The sequence below is a fragment of the Meleagris gallopavo genome, chromosome 3 (assembly GCF_905368555.1).
Source record: "Meleagris gallopavo chromosome 3, MGAL_WU_HG_1.1, whole genome shotgun sequence".
NCBI lineage: Eukaryota > Metazoa > Chordata > Aves > Galliformes > Phasianidae > Meleagris > Meleagris gallopavo.
The window spans coordinates 35456229-35481747 of record NC_139406.1 but is presented as its reverse complement, the minus strand read 5'-3'; the positions used below and the strand labels follow the sequence as shown (position 1 = coordinate 35481747).

Here is a 25519-nt window from a genome sequence, read left to right as displayed (position 1 = left end):
GAGCCAAGGAATACCCAATGAAGTAATGAGCCCCAGCTGTTCCAGCGAGTCTAACGCTGCAGTGCTGTCAAACAGGCTCAGCTATTTCCTGTCCCAGAGTTTTGCCCCAGAACATCTGAAAAATAAACAAACAATGGTTAGGGCCAATCTGCAGTGACCATGCCCAAGAGAAGAGGCAGCCAGCCAACATGACATTTGCTTTCCTCACACCCAGAAAAGCCAGGAGCAAACAAACTCTTAGGGGGGACTAGGAGAATATTAAAGGCCTCAGATTACACTAGATTTAAAGACAATCACTGTAAAATTTAGCACGAAGTACTATCTTAATAGAGTGTTTTCATTATGCATGGTTTCTATGCAAGAGCACAGAATTACTTTTGCATTTCTCACCTTTTGTTGTTTTCAAATTCATCCTTAGGATTCTGATCATGACTTTTTTAAATTGAATTTCTCTGCAAGGAAACAAGTAGTCGGGTGAGCACTGGAACTGGTGCAGCCTAATTTTGAACAGCATTTGCTCTTGTGATAACTGACTTTTAAACTTCTTCATCCCATTATTAATGACCAGAGAAAGGGAGTCTACACAGGAATTAAAACTTTGCTGAGGAGCTGACAGCCACTGTCTCTGAACAGAGTACGTTCATTGTCTCTGGTCCTCTGTCAGAACTTAACCAAAACTGACCAGCTCACAAAAGATACATACACACATTAAAAAAAGAGAAAAGAAAAAAAAGCAGGATTGCATAAGTCTCATTCCTTACAAAAGTAAGCAAAAAAGTGAAAATGTCAATCACAGAATGGACACTCTTGAAATCGTTTTCACAAGAACGCTGGAAATGCTCTGCAAAATCAGAAAAGTGGGGGTTCTGAATGAATGTATGAAAGGAACAATAAATAAGATATTAATATCTTGTATTTCTTAGTAATACATTGATCAGACTGTCTGCAGAAATTGAGTAATTTATGCCTTAGTCTCTGAGGCAAGAGAATAATGACTTTTATATAATGGGAGTATTATAAAGGTTTTGAGTCTCGCTCAAGATCAGAGAGGAACTGTTGAGAACAATACCTGAGCCATAATGCCTAAAACTATTGGAGAGAGAAAATTATATCTTTATTCTTTGCCCTTCAATAACAGAGCAAGGAGAGAGAGAATAATAATAGGGGCTTCATCACATTTGACAAAGTAGAACAGTGGCCAGCTATTTTTTTTTTGTAATCTACATAGGTTAAGGAAGATAGGAATAATTCCTTGATTTTTTATTTTTTTTTTAGATAATATTTAGCAATAAAAGAATGATATAAAAGACAATCATCTTTTGGTATATCTTTATGCTTCAAACTATAATAAACTTCTTCTTCCCTGCTTGTGAATCATGGTATATGTAGGTCACTATGAAAGTAATGCCTCCTTTTTTTTTTCTGTTTATTTCTGTGGAAACTAGAACAGCTATAGAGAGCACAATAGCACTACTTAATAGAACAAATTCTCAGCTACAAAACACCACTTTTCAACATAGTCACATTTTCACCAGCAATGAACAGGAGCATGCCATGCCTGTAAAAATCTACATGGCCATCCAGAACATGGCTTGTCTTTCACAACTATTGCCACTGCTAAAACACACCACTCACCATCTCACAGTGCTCATATCCACTGTTTGGTCTCCATAAACATTCAGTAGGCATTGATGAATGTCAGTGAGTGCACTTTTTCCGCATGGAGGAGTTCAGTCACATACCTTTGCTCCACCTGCAATTCCATTGTCCATGGTCAGACGCCATTTTGTCAGATGGCCCCCTTCCTGCCATCTTTCACATAGTAACATGTAACGGAATACTGGTGGGAAGGTTCAACCTCTACTGCCATATCACCAAGATCCACCTCTGAGGGTGTGGGCCAACATAATAAAATAGGAGGCATTATTTTCAGATCAGCCCTCATAGAAGATGTTCTCAAAAATCAACCTAGTTCTTCCTTTTAACTCACATCCAACCATACCTGAGAGATACTTGCCTAAAGCAATGGCAAATAGCAACTTTAATGATGGAATTGTAACAGCTCTCCTAGGAACTATAATTAAGTACTAGAATGCCCTTTAATATTTTTTTTCCTTTGATTTGGCCCTGAATCTCCTTTACTGCAGTTTAGAACTATGGTTTATTCATATTTAGATCTATTGTCCTATCTATTTTGAATGCTTTCAGAACAGACTATTTTTCCTGTATTGGTACACCTGAGGAATATTTCTCCTACCCTCCTTTGGAGTTCTCTTCTGAGATTTTGTTTCTTTTTTAATTTCTTGCTGGTCACAGTCTCCAGTGATTCTTTTATCTCCGCAGAGTACCTCTATTTGGCCCACATAATCTCTGAAGTATTATGCCCAAAATGCCATGGAACACTCCAGCTGAATTTTTTCCATCATGCACACTTTGTTACCTCCAGATCTTTTAGTTTTATTTGTTCTTGTGCAAGCTCTGGCAGCAAGTAAAAATATGCATAAAAGACAAGATAGACAGAAGGACAGAAAGACATACAGAAGAGTTCAGAAAACAAAAATTTAACTTCATTTCCTACTAATTGGTGCATTACTACAAGCATTACAGATGTTCATAAGCTCCTTTAGAATTCAAAGACTTTTCAGGCATCCTCTTGTTATAACATCCTACTCATCTCCTGGCAAAAACCAATTCTCCATTCCCAGCGTGATAATACTTGCAAATTTTCTTCAAGTGCGAGTTTTTCAAGTGAATTCCTGAAGTTTATTCCTCCAGATTTGCAAGTGAGTCCAGTGTGACCTTTAAGGAACAGAGCAATTAATAAAGCTCCATATACTCATTTCAGCTGGATCAAGCTATTGATATTGTATAGTAGAATTACTTCTGTAAATAACAGGATAAACACTGAATGCCATAATACTTTTTTTTTTTTTTCAAATGTAATTTCAGCAAGTGTCTGAAAAAAAAATTGTAGAAAATGGTCTTTTCTTTTAGTCTACTCTCCTTCAACAAAAGCTGAGGATGTTCCAGATGGAATGTGATTTCACAGTGCAGCCATGAGACTGAAGCTCCTGCTGGTCACACTGCTCTTTAACCTAACTGGAAGTTACTTCTCATAATGAACTGCAGACAAGAATTCTGACTGACTGCACTAAGTAGAGCTAAAAATAGAGAATTTTCTGTGAGCAAGAAATTTTTGTGAGACACATTAAGCTATATTAGTGGGCTGATATCCTAGAATGACCTGTTTTCAAAATATTCTTAGTATACAGTCACCACTGAACACTTTCTAATCTTGTTCCAACACAAAATCTGTGTTTGCAGGATGCTTTCTATAGGCTCTGGGCAGCTCCAGAGATTCATGGTTCTGTGACAAATTCATCATGAAGAAAGTATTCCAGACACAGACCTTGGAAGCATGTTCCAAGACTTTTAAAATCTTAATCTCAGTTCTGTGATAGGAACATGCACAGTTTTCAGAACCTCCTGCCTCCTGGGGCTTTCAGACTTACAGCTTTAGGAAGCCTCAGAACATATTTGGCAACCCAGAGTTAGGGAATACTAAACAGGCACAGGGAAGCTGTGGTGCCCCATCCCTGGAGGCGCTCAAGGCCAGGTTGGATGGGGCCCTGGGCAGCTGAACTGGGAGGGGGGGGCGGGGGGGGGCAGCCCTGCCTACAGCAGGGAATGGGGCTGAGTGGGCTTTAAGGTTCCTTCCAGCCAAGCCATTCTGAGATTCCACGATTCTTCTTTGGATTTCCTCTGAAACACTCAGAAATACCTGCTTTGCCAGGAATCCAGCAAATCCAACAGGAATTCTACAAAACACCTGTGTTTAAAATTAATGAAAAATACTTGGAAAATACTCACATTCAACAAATATTTAACTGATCAAAACCTATTTCACTGAGAAATTTCCGATTAGCACTCAAGCAGAACATTTGACCTCAAAAGAGAAAATATGTGTACATATAGTTTTCAGAGCTGGTCATCGTCCAGCAGCCTGGTGTTTTCCTTGCCTCACTGCAGGTTTGGAGAGACAAAAGAGAGAGGAGAAGAAGACTACTTATTCATAGTTCCATTTGCTAACAGCACAGTGGCACTTACTTTCTGATTTTACAAAACACATGCAATTTTTTATATTACATTGTCTAAAACATGATTTCACTGAAATTCTAAACATACATGGTTACACTGAGCTTTTTTCCCTATAAAATTTCCTTCTGTTCATACTATAAACTCTATGCATCTTTCATACTGTTTTTGAACCAAGATTAAAAGAGCTATTGATCTTCCATTGTCTTGTGTATCATGTCTTCTAGTCTTTCACTTGCTTCTTCTAAAATAGAGGATCAGCCCCTAAACCATATCTACATTAAATATAAAATAGCCTCTTGTGAGCTGTAGCCCTAATTAGAAAGAAAATTAACAGGTATAAGATTAGCAAAAACCCCGCCAGTAAAGGATGTAGGGGATATCATTAAAGAGACGGATTTTTGTGTGTGTTTTATGTTCCTCTGAAGTTGATCCCCTTTTTAATTACTTCTGCCATTATGAGAAAGCTAACTGGATTCTTTCTCTGATGAGACCAGGACAGAGCCACAGAGAGGTTCATTAATCATCTTGGATGACAAAGGGAGGAGGGGGAGTTCTCTACCAACTATTTGCTCTTCTCCTCCGCGTATGTATCCCCCCACCTCCCCACTGCTCTGTTCATGTAGTGCTATCACACATCAAGAGTCTAATAAAATCATTTTAGATTCTTGCCCTCTTGTCAAGTTCCTCCAACTTGACATTTCACATGTACTCTCCAAAATACCTGTTCAGAGTAGCTTCCAGTTCTGACTGTACTAGTACTACAAAATAATATCTCCACCTATACATGATCTTCTAATCACAAGTCCTGTCAGACAATCAAACTAGCATGATGGCAACTACAAAGGTCATCACATCTTAATTGTTAAGTTATGCAAATTGAAGATACATCATCTGAACCTTCACAGTTATGTGTGTGCCTCTTACAGCAACAGATGGGATAGAAGAAATTGCATAGAGCAGTAGAAGGAAGGAAAGCTGGGCTAATAGTTAATGCATAGAGAGGCAGTGTTGTCAATTTAATGGGCAGAATGCTTTGAATTAGACCCTTCATCTAGAAGCCTGTGGAAACTATCAGGAGTTTGGGTAAAAGATGCAATTGCTAGCTTTGCATGGTAGGTCTCAGCAAACTAACATCCAGATTTTTATCCAGTGAACACAGTGCTACTTCTTTCCCTTTTTGTGGCAGAAACCATAGAAAAAAGTGGAGAAAAAGGTAGAGAAAAAATAAATTCTTGCAAACCTGATCAATATCCATACATCTACCAGAGAAAATCAGTAAACTTCAGACATGGCTGATCCAAGATGGTGTTTCAGTAGATTAATATCCAGCAGAAGCTGCTTGAAAGGAATGGTTACTGTCAAAAGGTGGCTGAAATGTTCCTTTAGCAATTTCTTGGTTCAGGGTTCAGTAATCTTGAATAAACATAGATTGGACTGTCACACAATAGAGAAATTGAGACCAGACAGCCCAATTTTTAAATACATTTTAGCAATATACACTGATAATAAGGAAGAAATGCTTACAAATTCACTTCTCCATTTCTAACATTATTGCAAACAAAATACAAATCAACCAAAAAAAAAAATCTAATAGGTAGCATCATGTGGATTCAACATCATGTATAGCACACCCTTCACTTCCAAAGTAATGTTTTGTTGATGTCCAACATTCATATCAAAAGTGATCTTTCAGATCTGAAGGGTGACAGTGCAGTACATTGTTCATTTCTGTTCATTTTTGTTTTTCTTTATTCTGTGGTAAAATCCTGGACCTAGTGAACTCATTACAACCTTTATCATTGATTTCAATATTGTCTGATCTTCTCAAGAACACATGAAAACTCCTTTCTGAAAGTAAGCAAACAAAACAAGACAAAACAAAACCAACAACCATATAAAATACATAATGCAATACATACATGAAGAAAAGATACTCATTCCTCTGTATCACAGCTTTAACGTTAATATTATTAGGTACAGAATCATAGAATAGAATCATAGAATGGTTTAGGTTTTATGAGACATTAAAAATAATCCAGTTCCAATCCCTCTGCCTTGGTCAGGGACCCTTTTCAGTAGACAATGTTGCTCAAAGCCCCATCCAGTGTGGCCTTGAAACTTACAGGGACGGAGCAACAACTTTTTTGGGCAGCCTTTTCCACTGCTTCACCACCCTCTGAGTAAAGAATTTTTTTCTTTATATCTAATCTAAATCTACACTATTAATTTGTTGCCATTACCTCTTGCAGTTACTACATTCCCAGACAAAGGATCCCTCACTAGCTTTCATGTAGACCCTGTTCAGGTGTCAAAGATCTATCAAAGGCATAAGGTGTCCCCATTACCGTCTCTTCTCCAGGCTGAACAAGACCGGCTTGCTCAGCCTGTCTTTGCTACAGCCCTCTGATCATACTCATGGCCTCCTCTGGACCCACCCCAACAGTTCCACGTCTTTCCTTTGTTGGGGACCTCAGACCTGAACACAGTACTATGAATGAGGTTTCACAAGAGTGGAGTAGAATGTGAGAATCACCTCCCTTGCCCTGCTGGTCCCATTTCTTTTGATGCAGCCCAGGATAAGGTTTGCTTTCTGAGCTGCAAGCGCACATTACTGACTCATGTTGAGTTTTTCATCCATCAACATTCTCAAGTCCTTCTCCTTAGGCCCACCTTCAAACATTCTCCATCTAGCCTGTATTTATGCTTAAGATTATCCTAACAGAGGTGTAGGAACTTGCACTTGGTCTTGTTGAATTTCATGTGGTTCACATGAGAATCGCATTAAGTTCAAGTTCAAAAATATCTGTTCCAAAATTTGGACTCAGCCTTGAAGGACTTTCATTGTCTGGTAATCCCTGTGTAAGTATCCCCTTATAACTAAGGAAGATTTGCCTGTGCAAGGACAAAGTGTTCTCTAAGGCTCTCTAAGTTCTCAAAGTGTCATCTAAGGCTAAGACAATTCTCCAAGGAACAGAGGACCATTACAAATCTCATTCCTTTCTTGTGCAAGGCTCTTTGAGTTTGCTTTCAGAAAAAATGAACAGCAACTTGTATTTAAAATAACATTTTAACCTAATGGATATTAAAAACAAAATCAAAAGCAGGAAAGCCCTAGTAAAGGTAGTGGTAATACAGAAAACCTCAGTTCAAAACTGAAAAAAAAATATAACTGTTCTTGTTCTTGTTGTAACAAGGTCAGACGTCTATTTTGGAAAGGCTTTTTATATTGAATAACCTACATTTAATGGGAACTTTACAGTTTATGTACAGCATGAAGTAGGAAAACTCTACTGCATGTGATGAGATATTGGACAAAATGGGAATGCAAAAATAGATGGACAAATATAACTAAATGTGCAACAAGAAACACAAAATCTGAAGCAGGTGTTGTCGTAGTTGTCAGCTTTCGGTTTCCTTCTCTATTCAAATTTTCCATATGACATCTCGAGTCACCCTTGAAGGGTATGGAAGGGCAAAGTAAGGAGCAGTTATCATATTTTTGGTTTTACATACATAATTCCAAGTTTTTTGAAAAGCAGATTAAAAATATTTGCATATTTGTTTAAGATTTTGTTTTCTAGAATTCAAAGTTTTGCTTCTGAAAGTCTAGAAAAGATTTCTGGAGAACAAATAAGTCCCAAAATGTCAAAACCTTAGATAAAACATGTAAAAAAAACACAATTTAATATTTTATAGAAGTGTTTTTTAGAATACTTTTCACATATAAACAAATAGTCTGGAAGAAATTTTGTATGAGAGCATAAAGTTTGAAATTCTTAATGAAAAAAATTTAAGAGGCAAAAGTATCCAAAGTTGCATCATTTGTGCAAGGACTGAAATGAGAAAATCCTCACCATTGTGAGCATGCTACGAAAATAGACAGCACTGGCAAACAAGAGTCAACTTCACTAAATGAGGGAAATACCAGCAAGCATAAACCTCGACCTCTAGCAGTGAGTGACTTCTCATTTGAAGACTTAGAGTTCTACGTACATAACCACCTATTTCTGTCAGAGTCTACTCTTGCTGCAATCCATCCCTGGGCAAACAGCCAGTGCAAAATCTCTCCAGTACAGAAGCCCCACTTAAGCCATGGGTTTAACAGGAACATAAATGAAGGGAGTGGTTGAAAATAACCTGCCCTTAAAAGGCAGTTGTATTTCAGGATTCCCAGGCTATGGAGAAAAGGCATCTGTAAACAACAAATCCCTCAGTTTTGCCTTTCCACATCATCTTCTTCTCTTTGGAAAAGGAAACCTTGAGCAATTCCACTGAAAGGAATAGTTGCACAGTAGGAAAGAGAACTTTCAGTGGTTTTGTTTTTATTTAAACTCTCCTCCCTTGTCTACGCTAACAGTAGTTGAGAGATGGAGTACACCTTTTTTCCAGTTGTGCACAATGTAAGGACAGGGAGATGTGTACTCCTGGAACTTCTTTGCAGATGGTGAGACCTACGTCTTTTCCGCTAGCTCATAATCTGCCCCCTAGCTTCCCTGGGGCCAAGGAGATGAGGATGATCTTTATATAGCTCTCCTCAGGGACTGGGTGAATCACAGAGTAACAACTAATCCCTCCTGCGCCCTGCAACTATATAACATCCCAACTGAATAGCAAGCCACAGAAAATAAATTGCAGTTTTAAATACAAAAATCAGGCAGAAAGAACAAGCGTGGTTAGAGTAGTTATTAATTTCCGTCGTAAACCAAGAAATTAAAACAAAGGTAAAAAAAGAACACAGCCAGAGATTAGGAAAGGTGCAAAATCTGCCTATGAAGGGCAAGATATCACTTTCTTCATTTTGGTACCTGATGTTTTGCACATTATCAAATATATATATATATATATATATATATATATACATACACACACCCTATAGGTATTGAGTGAATCTTCTGCATGATTTGTTATTTTTTCTGTTATAGAAGGCAAGGAGACTTTTTTTTTAAATGTCTGGCCACCATGTTTGGTATCTGAGCTGTATCTCATGCACTGTTTGTCATTTCATGCCACTTAGAACAAATCCCAGCTGGCCAGAGTCCTAGTCCTGTGGACTGTGAGTCATGGATATTAAATGACCATCATGTGAGCTCCTGCATGCTGCTGTGCTTAGTGTGTGACACTGTAAAGTTGTACAGTATCTTATCACAGAAGATCATCAATGTTAACACACAGTCTGAGCAGGGGTGGTTTCTTAACAACACAAATAAAACACTCATTCTAGCAAGCAGGAAGCAAGGGTTAAAGATGTGTGAAGCAGAAGCAGAGATAAGACTGTTTTTTTGTTTATCAGAGGACCAGTAATGCAAAATTAGCTGCTGATTCTGTAAGAGCAGAACTAGAGCAAGAATGGAAAATAATGGACAAGTTTGCTAGAAACTTTAAGTCTTCACAGTTAAATCCAACAACAGTCTTTTCATAAGGTAAATACAACCTAGTCTAGTCTTACTGAAGTATCCAATTAGGAGAAGTAACTGAATAAAAACATTGCAGAGTCTGGCTATTGAGAACCAGTATAAATCCTGAGATGACTGAAATACCATCTCTCTGTTCAGAATTTCAAAACAAATAGTAAGAATTTTTCACTGACTTGATATGGACAATCCTTGAAATGCATGGTTCCAGTCTAGCAGTAGCCCAAGTAAGAAGACATACTAAGCAATACATTTCATGCTAATCAATGCCGTGCAGGAAATCTGTTCTACAGATCAGACTGGAAAAATCTTTGAACAAGGAGGAAACATCATTTTCAAAGAATAGCATTTCATACTTGGATTAGGCAGTTCTATTCCATTCTAGTTATGAGCTGAGTAAATTCCTCCCGTTAGTGATAAGACAACAGAGAGGAAAGCCCCAGAAGAGCTAGCCATAAAAATCCATTTCATCAGCAAGATTAATTTACTTAGGAAGGAAATTCTTGTTATCCTCGGTGAAGTGTTACACTGTTACCTTCTGCAGATTAATATTACGTACTGCTATCAAAGATGCATAAGTCTCTAACAAATCAGTCTTCAGTCACTGCTGTAGGAAAATGACTTCTCTAGCTGCCTGTCTCAGCTTAGATCCGTTTTTCAATCTTGCATATGTTTTTCCTCCTTCCAACCACTACCAACTCCTTCCCACTATCCCAGCAGTTTCCCCTATCTTTGCTTATATTTCTACCACATCACAGCAGAGCAGTCAGCTCTCCTTAGGTCAGCAGAGCCACGCATTCATAGCATACACTTTCTAGGAGTTTTCAGCATCGAGGTATTTAAAATGTATTATATTTCTTGAGTTAAGTATTGAAACTTTTGTATTTGAAGCCTGTTCGTGGGCCAAAAGAGGCTATTAAAACTCATTACTGATGTATGACAGTTCAGCGTCTTAAAAGAGATGACTGAACTCAGATGAGGAAACTATTTAAATTGATCCAGATAACAAAATAAACAATATAAAGACATCAGTGAGTCTTATCAGAGAAGACTGAAGCAGTTCATGAAACATGAAGACTAAAAATTTGGGAGATTTTTGCAAATGAGAGAATGAAGAAGGAAACTTGCTGCCAATGCAGAAACGAGATGCTAGAAAAAGTTATGAAACTTCACTGAAGCTATTCAAGATACCAGCATATCAGCAGCCACTTCTGCATAAGAAAATCTGAGCTTTGGGAAGTAAAGACATGAACTGGAGAATCTACTTAAAATCTTCTAATCCTAAAGATCTGGAATGGCTTCTGTTGGCTAATCCATACATTGTCACTTGTTGTCCCAGTTTGCGACAATCCAGTTTTCCTGAACTACATAAAACAGTCCTACAAGTCTGAAAACAGCCTGGTAACGTGCAAACAATGTGTATGTGACAGTAAGGCTAGTCAAAAGCGCTGGAGTTCACAAGAACTCATTGGTTTTTTTCCAGGTTCAATCTTTCTTTTTAATTTATCTTGTTTAAGTGAAAGCATTTTAAAACTGTTTTTTGAAAACATACTGGAGTAAAACCTCCAAGGGATTTTTTTATGAATAGATGTAGTTTATTTCTAGCAAGAATTGATGCTTTTGCATAAGGGTTGGAAAGCAGTTATACAAGCAGAGGAAAACAGAAGTCACCATTGATCTCTCAGAGATAGCGCAGGCCTGTCATTCTAATTTGGCTGTTTGAGAATATAAATATTTTCTTCTTTTCCTTCTACAACTGTGATAACAGTCTGTAAGCCAATGTACAACTGAAGTGTCATCAGAAATTACACCGTTTGCAAGAAATGCAATTTAAAATGATTATAATATCAAAATTATACTAAAAAGCTTGAAATCTGTATGCCCACAGGGCAATATAGCACTACATTTGTGATTTGATGCCACAAGCCTGTAGACTTATTTAGTTCTATAAATATTTTTTCAAGGAAATATTTAATTTTTCTCTTTTGGAAAAACCTTACTTCAGAAAACTGTATAAGAGGGATGAAATTGGAGTGTGTCCAGAGAAGGGCAACAGAGCTGGCGAAGGATCTGGAGCATAAGTCTTATGGGGAGCAGCTGAGGGAACAGGGATTTTCAGTCTGGAGGAGACGAGGCTCAGGGGAGATCTTATCACTCTCTGCATGAACCTGAAAGGAAGTTATAGCAAGGTGGGGGTTGGCCTCTTCTTCCATGTAACAGCAATAGGATGAGAGGGAATGGTTTTACGTTGTGCCAGGGCTCAAGTTGAATATTAGGAACAATTTCTTCTCAGAAGGAGTAGTGATGTATTGCAACAGGCTGCCCAGGGAGGTGGTGGAGTCACCATCCCTGGATGTGTTCAAGAAATGTGAGGATGTGGCACTGAGGGACATGGTTAGTGGTATAGTGGTGATAGGCGGTGGTTGGACTAGATGATCCTGGTGCTCTTTCCCGATCTTAATGATTCTATGAAATCGGAGGCGAAATGACCATATTCTGTTTTCCAGGAACTGAAATCAATTCCACTCCCCATATTTTTTCCAGTCTTAAGATCACAGCCTCACTGCAGTCATGCATATTTTCCCCTTTATAACTACTTTTAACATTTCATAGAGTTATGATGTTTTCCAGGATTCTGGAGATCCATGACTACTTTTAGTTTCAAAGGAAATGAAGTTCAGATGATCAAACAGTGTGTCCATTCATATATCTCTTTTTCCTCTTCTCTCTCTTGGAATAACTGAGTAATTTTATTCACATTCAGCATATGGATGAAGAATGTCAAAGCTAAGATATTTCAGCATGTTCTGTGTTTGGGTTAAGGAAAGAGAACTGAGCTGGTGCTGTCAGAGAGATACAGCTATTGTGCATGATATGGGATAGCAGCCAGGTATCTATCAGCATGTGTACATTGGCAAGGCAACAACTGCCAATGTAGTTCTGCCCTGAAGTTCAGACAAAGGTCCTGTAACAAAGTTGGGACATCAGAAATGTATTATAGAAAACCAACTTCTGTCTTCAGAAAAGAATGGGGATTCCAGCCTCCAAAGGTACACAGAAGCACAAGATAAACCAAACCTAAGTACTGCCAAAATTATGCAAGTAAGGAGCCTTCAGCCTTGCCAAAACAGAGACAGGTATCTGTGGTTTCCTAATATCCAGCAACACTGGGGTTTTGCAACAAGCACTCACTCACTGAGGGGTATGTGGCTTTATATCTCTGTTTCTGTGCCAGAATTTATCCTGAAGCATTCAGTAAGGCACTGTTCAGCTTGGACTGCAAGCGAAAGGTATTAGTACTCACAGAAGCATCCTGCTGAGTGCTGGGAACTTCAGCACAGTTGGAAACCTATCTAGCTGTTCTGGCATACAGCGCAAACAGTGGCTTTGCAGCTATCGCCACCATACTCTTTTTAAAGGTGGTTCACTTATGAACTCAATCTGCTTCAAATGCATCTACATTATCATACAAATTAATGCGTACAAAGAAATTGTTTGTACCTTTCTGCTGAGTCATCTTCCTGGAGGGGGAAAGGAAGGTCTTTAAGGAGTCAGGATCTAGAAAGCTTGAAATTAATTGAGTAAACACAAACTGGAGAGAAAAATTACAGAAGAGAGGATCAAGCAGATAAAGCTCAAAAGTGCTATCTAGCCGACAGCCTAATTATGATAACATGGTATTTATCTTCACATTATCCCTGTTGGGCTGCAAATCACTACAATTTTTATATTTTGCACAGACAACACTGAAACACTGCCTGCAGTGCTGATGCTCACACATAAAACCCTCGTATTGGCATCTTGCAAATTCAAAGGAGACAGGGCACATTGAGGGCAAGGACTACCTGAGCAACTCCAGCGTTTGCTTTATGACGAGATGAATGCCTTGCTGGGAACCCATCAGCACATAAACAAAATGCAGTGGTCTGGAGCTGGCACTGACAACAGGAGTGTAGGCAAAGCCTCAGTCACAGCGCTGAGGGAAAAGGGAGAGCTGAGACTGACAGCTGTATCACAGGGAGATGAAGTGAGAAAGACTAAAAGAGGATCAAACTGCTGCAGAAGACAAGTGCCGCTGTGTCTGGTTTCAACCAAGAGTCAGCAGTGATGTAACCTGCACTTAACTCCCTAATTCACTCGTAACCAGTGTATCTGTTAACATAGAGATTGCCTTAGAATGTGAAATCCACATAGCAACACTTCACATGGATACATGCCTATGAGTTACCAAAGTCAGAATACAGAAGTGACTTTTCACTTTTGTTAAGCAGAACTGTGCAGGAGATCATCCTTAGCTTACAAAGTGTGATTAATGGGTCTCAAGGGAGAGAAGTAATACTTAATTTAGCCAAGAATGGCCATGACAAATTCTGAAATGGGTTTCAGTGTGAAAGTAAAGAATTTCATCTAAATACCAGGAAGCATGTTACTGTGTGGGTGACAAGAGCACTGGCACAGGCTGCCCAGAAGCTGTGTAGGGTCTCCTCCTCAGAGACCTCCAGACTCTGCCTGGCCATGAGCCTGGGCACCCTGCTCTGAGTGGCCCTGCTGGTGCTGGGCTGAACTTTGTTCAGGAAAAAAATAAATAGAGGACTGTCCCTAGTGAAGGATGTTGACGTATAAACAACAGGACCCAACAGTCATTCTGATCATGGGGCTTAAGTGCAAAGGCAAAAGTAGAGGCTGAACTTGGAAAGAAATTGTACCTGACATAGTTCATACCTGTTGAGGCTATGGACAAATTAAAGGTACTTCAGCTTGAGATGCTCAGCAGAATTCCAATTACACTTATCAAAACAAGTGAAAAGTGATCAAATACACAAAAATGAAGAAAGCTTCTGTGACAGAATTTGATTGCAGTAGTGCTGGAAACTAGTAATGAGGAGAAGGAGAAAGTCACCATGAAAGTAGCGCCATTAACGTCTGCCTTATAGGTGTTATGGAAAAGGTAATTCCACTCTAGTTTATGTCTCCTTTTTTGTTATAGAAATGAGTACTGGGTGTAAGAGCTCAGGTGATGACAAGGGTTGCTGCTGGGCTTCTATGTGAGGTGAGGCTGGGACTGCCCCATGCTAGACACAGCCACCATTAGCTGATTCCAATGGCCTCATGGAAAGGCATAGCAGGGCCCTACTGTCAAGATGACAGCACTTCTGGAAAAGCATTTGTAAAAAAAAGGGCAGAAAACACCACACAGAGAGGAAGTGAGGAAAAAATGTGAAAAACAGCCCTGCAAACACCAAGGTCACTGCAGATGGAGGTGCTCAAGCAGAAGTACCATGAAACCTGTGGAGAAGCCCCTGGTCATAGAATTGTAGAATTGAGTTGGAAAGATCCTTTAATGGTCACTTAGTCCAAACTCCCCTGCAATGAGCATGGGCACATACAGCTACATCAGGTCACTCAGGGCCTGGTCCAGCCTGACCTTGGATGTCTTCAGGAATGAGGCATCCACCAACTCTCTGGGCAACCTTACCATAAAAAACTTTTACTGGGGAGAAGGGAAGTCCGGAGCAAATGGTTGTTGAGCTGGGAAAAGGGGGAAATGGTGGTAAAGGTGTTGTTTTAATTTTTGTCTGTTTCACACCATCCAACCCAAACTGATTCAGTTTCCCAAAGTCGAATCTGTTTTGGCTATGATGGTAAATTGTAAGCAGTCTCCCCGTCTCAATCTTATCTCAGGAGGTATTTCATCTTAATTTTTCCCCCCGTCCTTTTGAGGAGGGAGAGAGAGAGCAGTTGGGTGGGCATCCAGCCTCCCATCACAAAATTATATGAGCATTGATTCATGGGACCAGAGGAACTGACAATAAATCATAAAGATAGGCACCTGTTCTATCAAGTAGTGGTAATATGCAAAAACAGGAGACAAGAGGAATATTATTAATTTAAGTCTGTCAATGCAAAACTGTTTTCATTCCGTCTGAGGTTTTAAAACTGATATAAGAACATACAAAGTACAGCCCAGTGAAATTCAGGTGTATTTCACTCTGGCCAGTCATTTCAGTTTTGTATCAGTATAATTTCATTATTGGATTTTTTAATACATGACAACACTGACTTTATTGGTAACAGTTTGTTAAAGCAGACTACTTAAAATGCTAAAAAAGAAGAAAATCTGCAGCTACATCATCTAATTCATGTTGAATGGAGACGATGTATCAAAATGTGCCCAATATGAATAAAAACCTTCAAATCTGAACTTTTATAATATGAGTAGTATCTGGAAGGTTCTATATATAAGATGTCAATTGTCATTTTAGTCTTAAAATGATATAAATCCTAAGAAATACATTTTATGTTGCTAATTTATGTAAACCCTCCTGAAATTTGTATCTAATTTAGAAGAAGTAGTGTACTTTTTATCCTAATGCTGGAGATGATACGACAGTAATATCAGTCATATCATGTAACAGTCTTAGAGGAAGAGAGATGTAGAAAGACTTTGAAGCAAAACCTAAAATCTTGTGGATTGCTTTTGGCCACAAAAGTTCCCATGCATGAGAAGAAAAAAAAAAAGGTGTTGAGCAACCTAAGCAGGTCAGAAGCTCCTTTGAAGGCCATTTGTGACCATCTCTGCCTGTCATATGTTCAGTATAGACTGTAGTATAGGAGTGGAATGCCAAGTGAATTACTAGCAAGTGCTAGAAACAAATTTATATACCGAGCTCTCCCACAGAATATTTTACTTTCCCTTTGATAGACATTTTCCAGTCCCTGAGTAAGACTGGATACCTTAACCTACCTATATTTCAAATTCTCTTTCATATTCAACACAAATATTAATGTTTTTGGCTTGGTCATACACCACACAGAACTAAGGAGGCTCTTTAAGGCAACTTGAGTGGCTTAACACATCTAAGCACATATGCGCTTTTTCTAAAACGTGAAACAGAGCTGGATGAAAACGTTTCTGAGGCATAGGGAAACTTCTGAATTGCAGTGTCTGTACCATTCTCCCATGAGAAGCAAAGCTTTAGGACTCACTGACTCGTGGGAGAATGCATTTGCACAAAAGTGGGCACCAAACAAAGCTAGGAGGTCAGTAAAATCCCAATTTATGAGTGCAAATTACTTGAGTGGGTATTGCATGTGAGGCCTTCTGCCAATGCAAACAAAAGTATTTGAAAGCAGTTCTTTCCACACTGTCCTGGGAAGAAAGATGATCCCACAGATGTAGGTTCTGAGAGGAATGGGAAAGAGAAGAAAATTGATTTGCAACAATGAGCTGAAAAAGTTCTTATAGAAAGATTACTGCATAAATAAACACTTGTGATGACTCTTAATTTGTTCCTCAGTCTTTACGTACGTTTGACAGTGATTATCATGGCAATCATTCATTGCCTTAGGCTCCACAGTGGTAGCCTGGATGTACATACCATAGAAGAATTAAAGTTGGAAAAGATCACTAAGATCCAGTCCAACTGTCAGCCCCCCATCACCATGCACACTAACCCATGTCATTTGGTACAAAAAGTATGTCTGCTGAACAGCATTAGAAATAATAAATGTTTGCTGGTCCTTCAACTGCATAGCAGATCCTTAATATTGATGTTACTGTATTTTGGTAAAATCCCACCTATTCCAGCAACATCAGTCATATGACTACAACAGCTCTATGAAGCATTAGCAATATCAGAACATCTTCTCACATTTCCTGCACTGACAACAACGTCGTCATTTAACTTAGCTTGCTTTTTTATCTAACAAATCTCACATAGTATAAAAATGTGTGAGGTTTAAAGGAAGACAAATAGGACAGACATAGCAAGCAATTAATTACCCAAGTGGTCATCACAGGTATTGTAAAAGTAATGACATCAAGCTCTCTCTTGGAGGTTCTGTTGAGCTGGGAGGAAAGGGACTGTCTCAGCAATCTTATACGCATATGACAGCTTCCTGATAACTTCCATGTCCTGAGTTGCAAATGCTCTGCCACTCTTCCGCAGAGCAGAAGAAAAGCATTTCTAACAGGTCAGCACAAAGGCATGTGGAGTTATGAAGTTTTCTGAGGTTCAGGATTAGGGCTGGGATGCATCACAAGAATGGGAATTCAGAAATCAGATAAATGTCAGAGAATAAAAGAGCTGAGGCTGAAAGAGACAGATGTTCCCCTGGCACATGGCTAAACTCACTGGTGGGAGACTTTGGCGAAAGCTTGTGGTCTGTGTGTTCCTCTTGCTGTTGAGTGGAACTGGGTTTTGTAAATTCTGTAAATAAACAAATGACCTCAAGATTATCCCAACTTTGAACTCATTTTTCACCCAGATGCACCCACCCTCCTGCAAAGCCTTGGCTTTCAATTTGCCTTGAAACCAAAAGGGCAATGAGGCTATCATCCCCTGGTTAGCATATTAAAGTAGCCCAGCAACAAGCAACGTAACACTGAACTACAGATTGCTCTATTCATTAATCTGCTCTTGTCCTTTCCCTTTTTAACAGTGGTGAGCCACAGAGAAAACAAAAAGTTGTTGTCGTCAGATTTTAGACTAATTCTTTTTTACTTTAGTAACAAGAAATATGTGATTGAAAGTAAACAGAGTTTACTTTTTATTTGATTTAGAATATGCTCAAAATGACATTTCTGGCTGTCTTTCAGTAGTTCCTGGGCATGGCAGTAAAAAATATAAAATGAAAAGTAACAATAGTTAACAGTATTGTAAACTCAAAGATACAATACATTAGGAAACTGACAGAAGTCTAGATGTGCTCTGATTTTATTTGAACCGTACTTACTTGACATATATCAGGAAGGTTGGGAAATTCAAGCAGATTAAAAATCTGCTCTGAAATTCTGCAAAAAAAGTGGTCTGCGGAAAAGGTTTACATGGGCAAACACATCTTCTTGATTTATTTTCATCAAACAGTATTCTAAAACCAGGACTAATAACAGCAAAACAGAGCAACTTGCCATAGAAATACTTAACGGTCCTGTAGGCTACGTGATAACTACATCACAGAAACTTTCAGGAGTTGACTGATAAAAATGAGGTACCCTGCTATGTCAATTTAATTAAGAGCTATTCTTTGCAACTTCAATTGACAGTTGGGAAATCTGTAAACTTATCTAAACCTGCGCAGCCTTCCACTTGCTATAGTTCAAGAGAGGATCCTCTTCCTGCACTCTTCCCTTGAACTGTTTCCATGGAATGCTGTCCATATTCAGAAAAATGTACAGGTTGCCAAACTGTCAACTGAAGCTGTAATGAACGGCTCTAATTACATTCAAGTAGCAGAGAGCATTGCCATTTTAATCAAATCTGAGCCTTGTGAGATATTTGGCAGAAATACAAGAGAAAGCCTGAGGAATACAGTGCCAAAATGTTAGTAACCTTTTATTCTAAATTCTGCTTGTTGGAGAACTGAATGCCAAGTGCTTAGCAAAAGTTGGGGTTGTTGTTGTTGTTTTGTTTTTGAAGGGGCATGGGAGGGTCAAACCTATATGGTTTCTCCATGACTTATTAGCCTGTTCTATAACAACAAAGGAAAACAAAACCAAAAACACAGCCCTGTAATTTCAAGACTAAAAATGGTTATCAGCAAGTTAGCTAATCAGTCAGCTGCTGTCACACTGCCAGTCACAGAGGAAAGGAGGACCTAAGAGCATCGTTTAAATCAAGGAGTTTCTGCCAATGTTCAGCTTTGTGTTGTGTACAACAAGAGACATATCAGCAAATTGCTTTGTCAAATATCTGCTCAGACACTACCCCAGCTCCTTTCCACATGGCACAGCTTTATGTTCTGGAGCACCTTCTTACTCTAACAATGTGAGAAACTTTTCCTTACCAGTGTCTAGTAATCTTTGTATTCCATCTCTTCTTACAAATCTAAGATCTGTTACTAACCTGCAAGCTATTTATTTAGTACAGTTTCCTTTAGGAACTTGACATTCATACATAAAGGATAAAAAAAATAAAATGTTCAGCAATGGGAAAGAATAAGATAAATTATCCAAGCACTCTGCATGGTTAACAATTGGTCCGAATAAGAAAAAAAACAAAATCTCTGGAGCTTTTCAGAATCTATTCTGGAGGGTGAAGGAAAGCAACAAAGGAAAGAAGCACCTTCTTCCAGAGGAATTCATTTGTTAACATAAGGTTTTCAAGGCTGCTACGGTTCCCTCTCATGAAAGGATCTGTGACAAGAGTATTCTAAGTGAAATAAGATAAAAATGAAAGGATTTGTCTCAGATATTTCAGGTGCAGCACAACAGATTGCCATCCACCATTTCATTTCCAAAAGATGGCTTTCATTTAATCCACTAGCATTTGTGCTAGTCTTGTCCTGCCAGTCGTCACACAGCAATTCTGCAGCTTTGTGTCCCAGGAGAAGGCTGGATGCCAACAAAGTCTTTACACTTACTATTGAATGCTCTGGTTCCAGCTGCATTCCCAGAAGAAAAGGCATTCAGAGGAAGGCTTCTTCCAAAGTTCCAAACAGTCTCCATATTCATATTTCACTACACTTTCCATGTTTACTTGGTATGTCTTTACATTGTGCAAAACCTAAAAGATGGGCAATCTGTGCAGCTATATGTCTCATAACTTATTTTGAAGTAACCTCCACTATATCATTACTCAGCTTCCAAAACAGTGACAGGATTCAGAGAAAGACATTGCCACAATATAAATAGTCCAACCACAGCCTCCCTCTATGATGAATCTTATCAGCCAACAGCCTCTCAATTTCTAATGACTGTTTACGAGGGTGGATAGCGATAGGACAAGGGAGATGGGTTTTAAAATGAAACAGGGGAGGTTTAGGTTAGATATCAGGAGAAAGTTTTTCACGCAGAGGGTGGAACAGGTTGCCCAAGGAGGCTGTGGATGCCCCATCCCTGCAGGCATTCAAGGCCAGGCTGGATGTGGCTCTGGGCAGCCTGGTCTGGTGGTTGGTGACCCTGCACGTAGCAGGGGGGTTGAAACTTGATGATGATTGTGATGCTTTTCATCCCAGGCCGCTCTATGATTTCTAATCCTAATCTTTTTCCCCTCACATAGAATTGAATGATTGGAGTACCAGTCTAAAGCATTGCACTTCCTTTCCTTTTTGATGAAGATATTCCTAGTGAAACTTTCTCTGCTTTTCTTGGAAATTTTCTTGAAGACATTTTTTTGGGACTACTGATGGATTTTTTTGGACAAAAGATAATTGTGCTGTTATCTTTTTCTGGAAACAGTATGTTTTGAAGTATCTGGTGAATTAACTTTCTGGTACACTGATAAAACAGATTAGCATGGGACATATCACAGGCATCTTCACTCCTGATGCAACTAAAATATCTAATTGGCTAATATAAGGAGGAAAGAGATTTTTTGTTTTTCTTTAATGCTGGTTGTATCCTCCATTCTTTAAATACATGCATAGGTCTTTCTGGCTTCAGCTAATAACAGATGTTTTAAACATGATGTAAAAGCTCCACACAGAAGGATATTTCTCCCCTATCAACTTCAGTTTGAAGCATAAAATATAATTATCCTTATACCATTATCTTAGCCTGCCTAGTTCAAAGAAATAAGACACAATCTGGAAGCGTTTCTATGCCAAAAAAATGTGCTAGCCTTTTCTTCTAAAAACTGATTTGCAGATAGGAGGGAAAGGAGAGAATCCTTTTTCTGGGTTAGTAAAAATGGAGTGTTTGCTTCACTTTATGTTCCAATACAAAGCCTAGTACCATAATAAGCATGAGATAAGAGCATTTGAAATGCACAGAGGACACCTAAGCAGAAACAGTCTGCTTTTCAGACATGATGAGCACTTGCTGCAAATGATGGTGCCTAAGGAATCCAGAACAGCACACAGTACTCCATATTTGACAGAATAGAGGATCACCTCCCTCAGCTTGCTGGCAATGCTCTTTTTCACACATCCCAAGATACCACTGGCCTCTTGACCACAGGGGAATATTGCTGGCTCACAGCCAATCTGCTGTCCACCAAGACACCCAGATCCTTCACTACAGAGCTCCTCTCCAGCAGATCATGCCCCAGCCTGTACTGTTGCATGCAGTTATTCTTCCCCAAGTTCAAGACTCTACTCGTGCTCTTGTTGAAACCCATCAGGTTCCTATCTTTATATCTTAGTGTATGTGTTCTCTAAGCTTCCTCTATTATCTTGATACTTTAACATGGAATCAGCTATCCCATCTATTGGAAATATCATTTGCCTGATGACTGAAAGGTGCAGTGTGGACACTTACATAGGAACTAATCACTTTAAGTTCTTTTTAGAGTCAATGTACATCTAGTGAGTCTAATTACCACAACCTGAATTAAGCAGATTTTTAAGGTAAGTGAAATGAGTCCCATGCACATTACTTTCCACTGTCCATGAACACAGCATTGGTGATGAAGTCAGCAGTTAACGGTTGAGAGGAATCTGAGTGCAATGAAGATTGAAGGTCTTCACCTTAAAAACCAGAACCTTAGGTCACTGCAATCTTGCCAGTGGGATCATGCTGTTTCACACCAAAGTAAGAAATAGAGTCATTTCTGTTTGCTTTAGAAAGAAGCAGACTGCTTATATATTTTGTGCCATAGATCATAATGTAAAGATTTAAACACTGAAAAAGATGATTTACTTCAAAAGAATGCTGCTTCCGCATAGATCCACCGCTGCAACATCTAAGCTGATATGTCTTGAAGTACATTGTAGAATGCAGTGATGCCAACACTTCATTGCATAGGGTATGCATATCCAATGACAGCCTCAAATAGAACTACAGCAGTGCCTTGACATGATGAGGCTGAGTTCATGTTAAGGCAAGCCATGTGCACAGAATAGTTGTGGAGATTTAAGTCTTGCTGAATCAATAGTTAGTAAAGCAGTGTTTCTCACTGTTCTTCCCAGAAACTGCAGAAGACTACTCCAGAAGTCAAAAACTAAGAAGGCAGAAATACTGCTGCATGTGAGGTCATTTTGAATTGAAGGTTGAGATGGAGCACAGGCAATGTGCTACCATTCTCGCTGAATGCAGCGCTAGTCTTTGAGGGTTTAGAAGTTTTGCTTTGGTTGTTATCATTTTGTTATGGTGGTGGTAGTTTTGTTTCAGCAGTGATTGGAAAATACACACATACATGCTCAGCTGTCCAAAGATGACACTCAGTTTCATATTGAGCTTGTCACCATATTGGTGCCAACTGCTGTTTCAAGACCCACTAGTCTGTCATGACTACCATGGGTCAGTACTATAGCTAAAGTTTCAGACACAGCAGACTGGGGCTCCCATCAGATTCAACCAGCAGTAACCTATAATACGAGGAGAGTACTCCCACCTTCGTTAGTCAACCTTGACTCTTGTTAAATCTGTTAAAGCAACTTTTCTTACCTTCGTCATTATGTAACACAGATAAGGCATGATTACTTGATATGATGTTGTTCAGGTCACAAAAAAAGCAAAATTGCTTCTGGCAGGTTCTTAGCAATACCAGGCTAAGTATTCACAGGTAAGCCCATGGGCACATAGAGAAAGAAGAGTTAAACTTACCCAGCTGGTGTAGATCTAAGAGAAGATTTCTTTTCAGTGGCTGGCTATTATATGAGCCCAGGGTGGCTCCACCATGGGTCCTCCCCTTCTCGTCAGGTGCGGAGCACAGGTGCAAACAATGTGCCTGTGCTCCCTGGGCCAATCATACCCCTTCACCATGTGCTCAAACAGGTTCAAGCTGTGACATAACAGTTTCCCTACAGATGTCCTTATGTGTATTTAATTGGTACATAAAAGGGTACAAAGGTTTTTGTTAAAATGAAGTTATTTATTTATTATTAACTTTAACAATCATAAGAACCCTATGATCACCAGTCAACTCTGTCAAACAGGCAATGAAATATATGAAGGTGTGGCACAATCCTTAACTGGTGAAATGAAAGCAGTAGCATGATATCTGCTATAGACAGGTATTCTGTATCCTTTCATAACCTGTTGTTTCATAGTGGGAGGCTGACTAAGCAGTCAGGAGTCAGAACAAATGACTTTATGCTGCATTACTACAAACACATAGATTTGTAGACAAATAGAGGAATGACAAGACCTTCTACGTGAGGATTCTCCTGAGTTCAAAATAGACATTTCTGGAGGTATACAATGTACTGATCATAATATTTGCTTTTAAGAAATTATGGACTAACAATCCTAAGGCTACCCACAGAATAAACCAGTAAAGAATCTTCCAGGCCAATATGTGGAAAGAAATGCAAGCCAGCAGGATCTGGACTGTAGCTAGACCTATAAATATTTAGTCCTGACTGCATTAAGATGACTTTTGCAAACCAGCCTACTCTGGGATTTTTTTATTATTATTATTATTATTTTTTTCCCATATCTTAACACATCTTACATAAATCAGAATAGAAGTCATTGCTTTCACATGGAGATTTATGGAGACCAGCTCCTGGGAACCAGAACCACAAGCAGCAATGAGCAACTGAAAAAATTAGAATGTTACAAAGAAGATGACTTGTTTCTCAATTGGATGATAACCAGAGATCTACTCATATTCATTCAAAGCCTTCTCAAAAGTATTTCTTGCCTTTTGACTGGCCCACACAACTCATCAAAAATTGTACAAAACAGAGTTATTTATTGCTTGCCACTTCTCTTCCTGAAGCTGAAACATCCCCCAAAAAGAGAAAGCGACTGCAGCATGTATATAGAATGTATTGATATGCCTTAGTCTTAATTAAGGCCTTCATCATATGAATCAGCGATCAGATACACAAGCCAGTCAAGTGATTAAGTCAGTAATTCCCCCCTGGAGAAATCTAGGAAGATCATTTTCAAGAGCCTAGGCTGTTCCTTATATCAAAGTTATTCTTCTGAAAGGCACCACAGACAGCTTATCAGTCATTCCAGGCAAATCTCCAGCCTCACCAGCTCTCAGTCGCTCCCCAGATGGTCACAGTTCTTACTAAATAACTCAGTCACATCCTTACTGCAGAGACTATTATGTGAAGTTACAGTTTGGTTTGGACCTACACACACAGCACTGTCCGTGCAAAACACCTAGGTAGATTTCTGCTTGCCTTAGTCCAGTTATGGCAAGCGTGAGGCTGATGTGCCTGTGTGCCATGTGACTGATGAGAAACAAAGAAGCTTTGAGGAGGACTTCATGATTTATCCAAGTGGTGACACAGGATGATAATTTTCCTCAAGCAACTGCAATGCTGTCTTGTTACTGTTGTAGCTACAGGCGCCAACACTCTTTTGAGAGTTGGAACTTCTGGGTATATCAATAACAAATATATATGGAGCCTGATGCTTTCACTAGAGGTTCTGCCATTATTGTAATGCATCCTTTCAGCTTAGCAAGGAGCACAGAAGCTGAATTAGACCCAAAAAAAAGCAGAAAATATGATAAAAGTGTTTAAAATTTAAATGCTCAATTTTTTAGTAAGTACTACTAAGCAAATATGCATCTATCAGAAAGTCAAAGAGTCAGAGAATACAGCGAAAGTTTTTAGTCAGGAAAGACGCTTGGAAGCATCATAGAAAAAAAATATAACTAGTGTAAATCAGCAGAGTCTCCAGGAATGGAATTCTACCCATTTATGCTAGAAGAGCGTTAAGCTCTGTATCTGGGACAGTGCTCAGCAAAAGCTGCCTCTCACAAATTTTCACTATCCCAGCTATGCTGGTTCAAAAGCGTCACTTTTTTGAAAACAACATAAACCTTTCATTGAGAGGAGGGAGATTAAATTTTCTTTCCCTTCACTTGTCTCCCTCAGTTGCACACTTTGGCTCTTTGCCCCACAACAACAAATACTATGAAAAATTTTACAGAGACTCCTGCTGCTTAGAAGATCATAGAATTCATTTTATTAGCAACAACTATGAACAGCTTTTACAATGTCCTACTAGTTGGCAACAGACATCCCACCAATGACAGTATTTCTCAGAGAGCAATATAGATAGAAGATCTGTCTTATTAGGCACATTCTTTGCCTGATTGGAGAGCAGACAAAGAAAAGAAAGCTAGAAAAAAAAAAATAGTTTTGTCAAGTAGTATGCTCAA

General features: G+C 39.0%; 1 long non-coding RNA gene across 9 annotated transcripts in view; it reads right to left on the bottom strand.

The window, feature by feature from the left end:
• The window catches only part of LOC104910194 (uncharacterized), a 29079-nt gene extending 5893 nt beyond the window's left edge, over positions 1-23186 (bottom strand). The window contains exons 1-6 of one of the 9 annotated variants that reach the window (XR_014882399.1): positions 22996-23186; positions 17645-17719; positions 5339-5433; positions 1636-1753; positions 391-452; positions 15-115 (exon numbers count right to left, since the gene is read on the bottom strand). This is a non-coding gene — a long non-coding RNA (uncharacterized LOC104910194). The other 8 variants (XR_014882402.1, XR_014882398.1, XR_014882400.1 and 5 more) reach the window with 8 other exon arrangements.
• Between the last annotated feature and the right edge of the window lie 2333 nt (positions 23187-25519).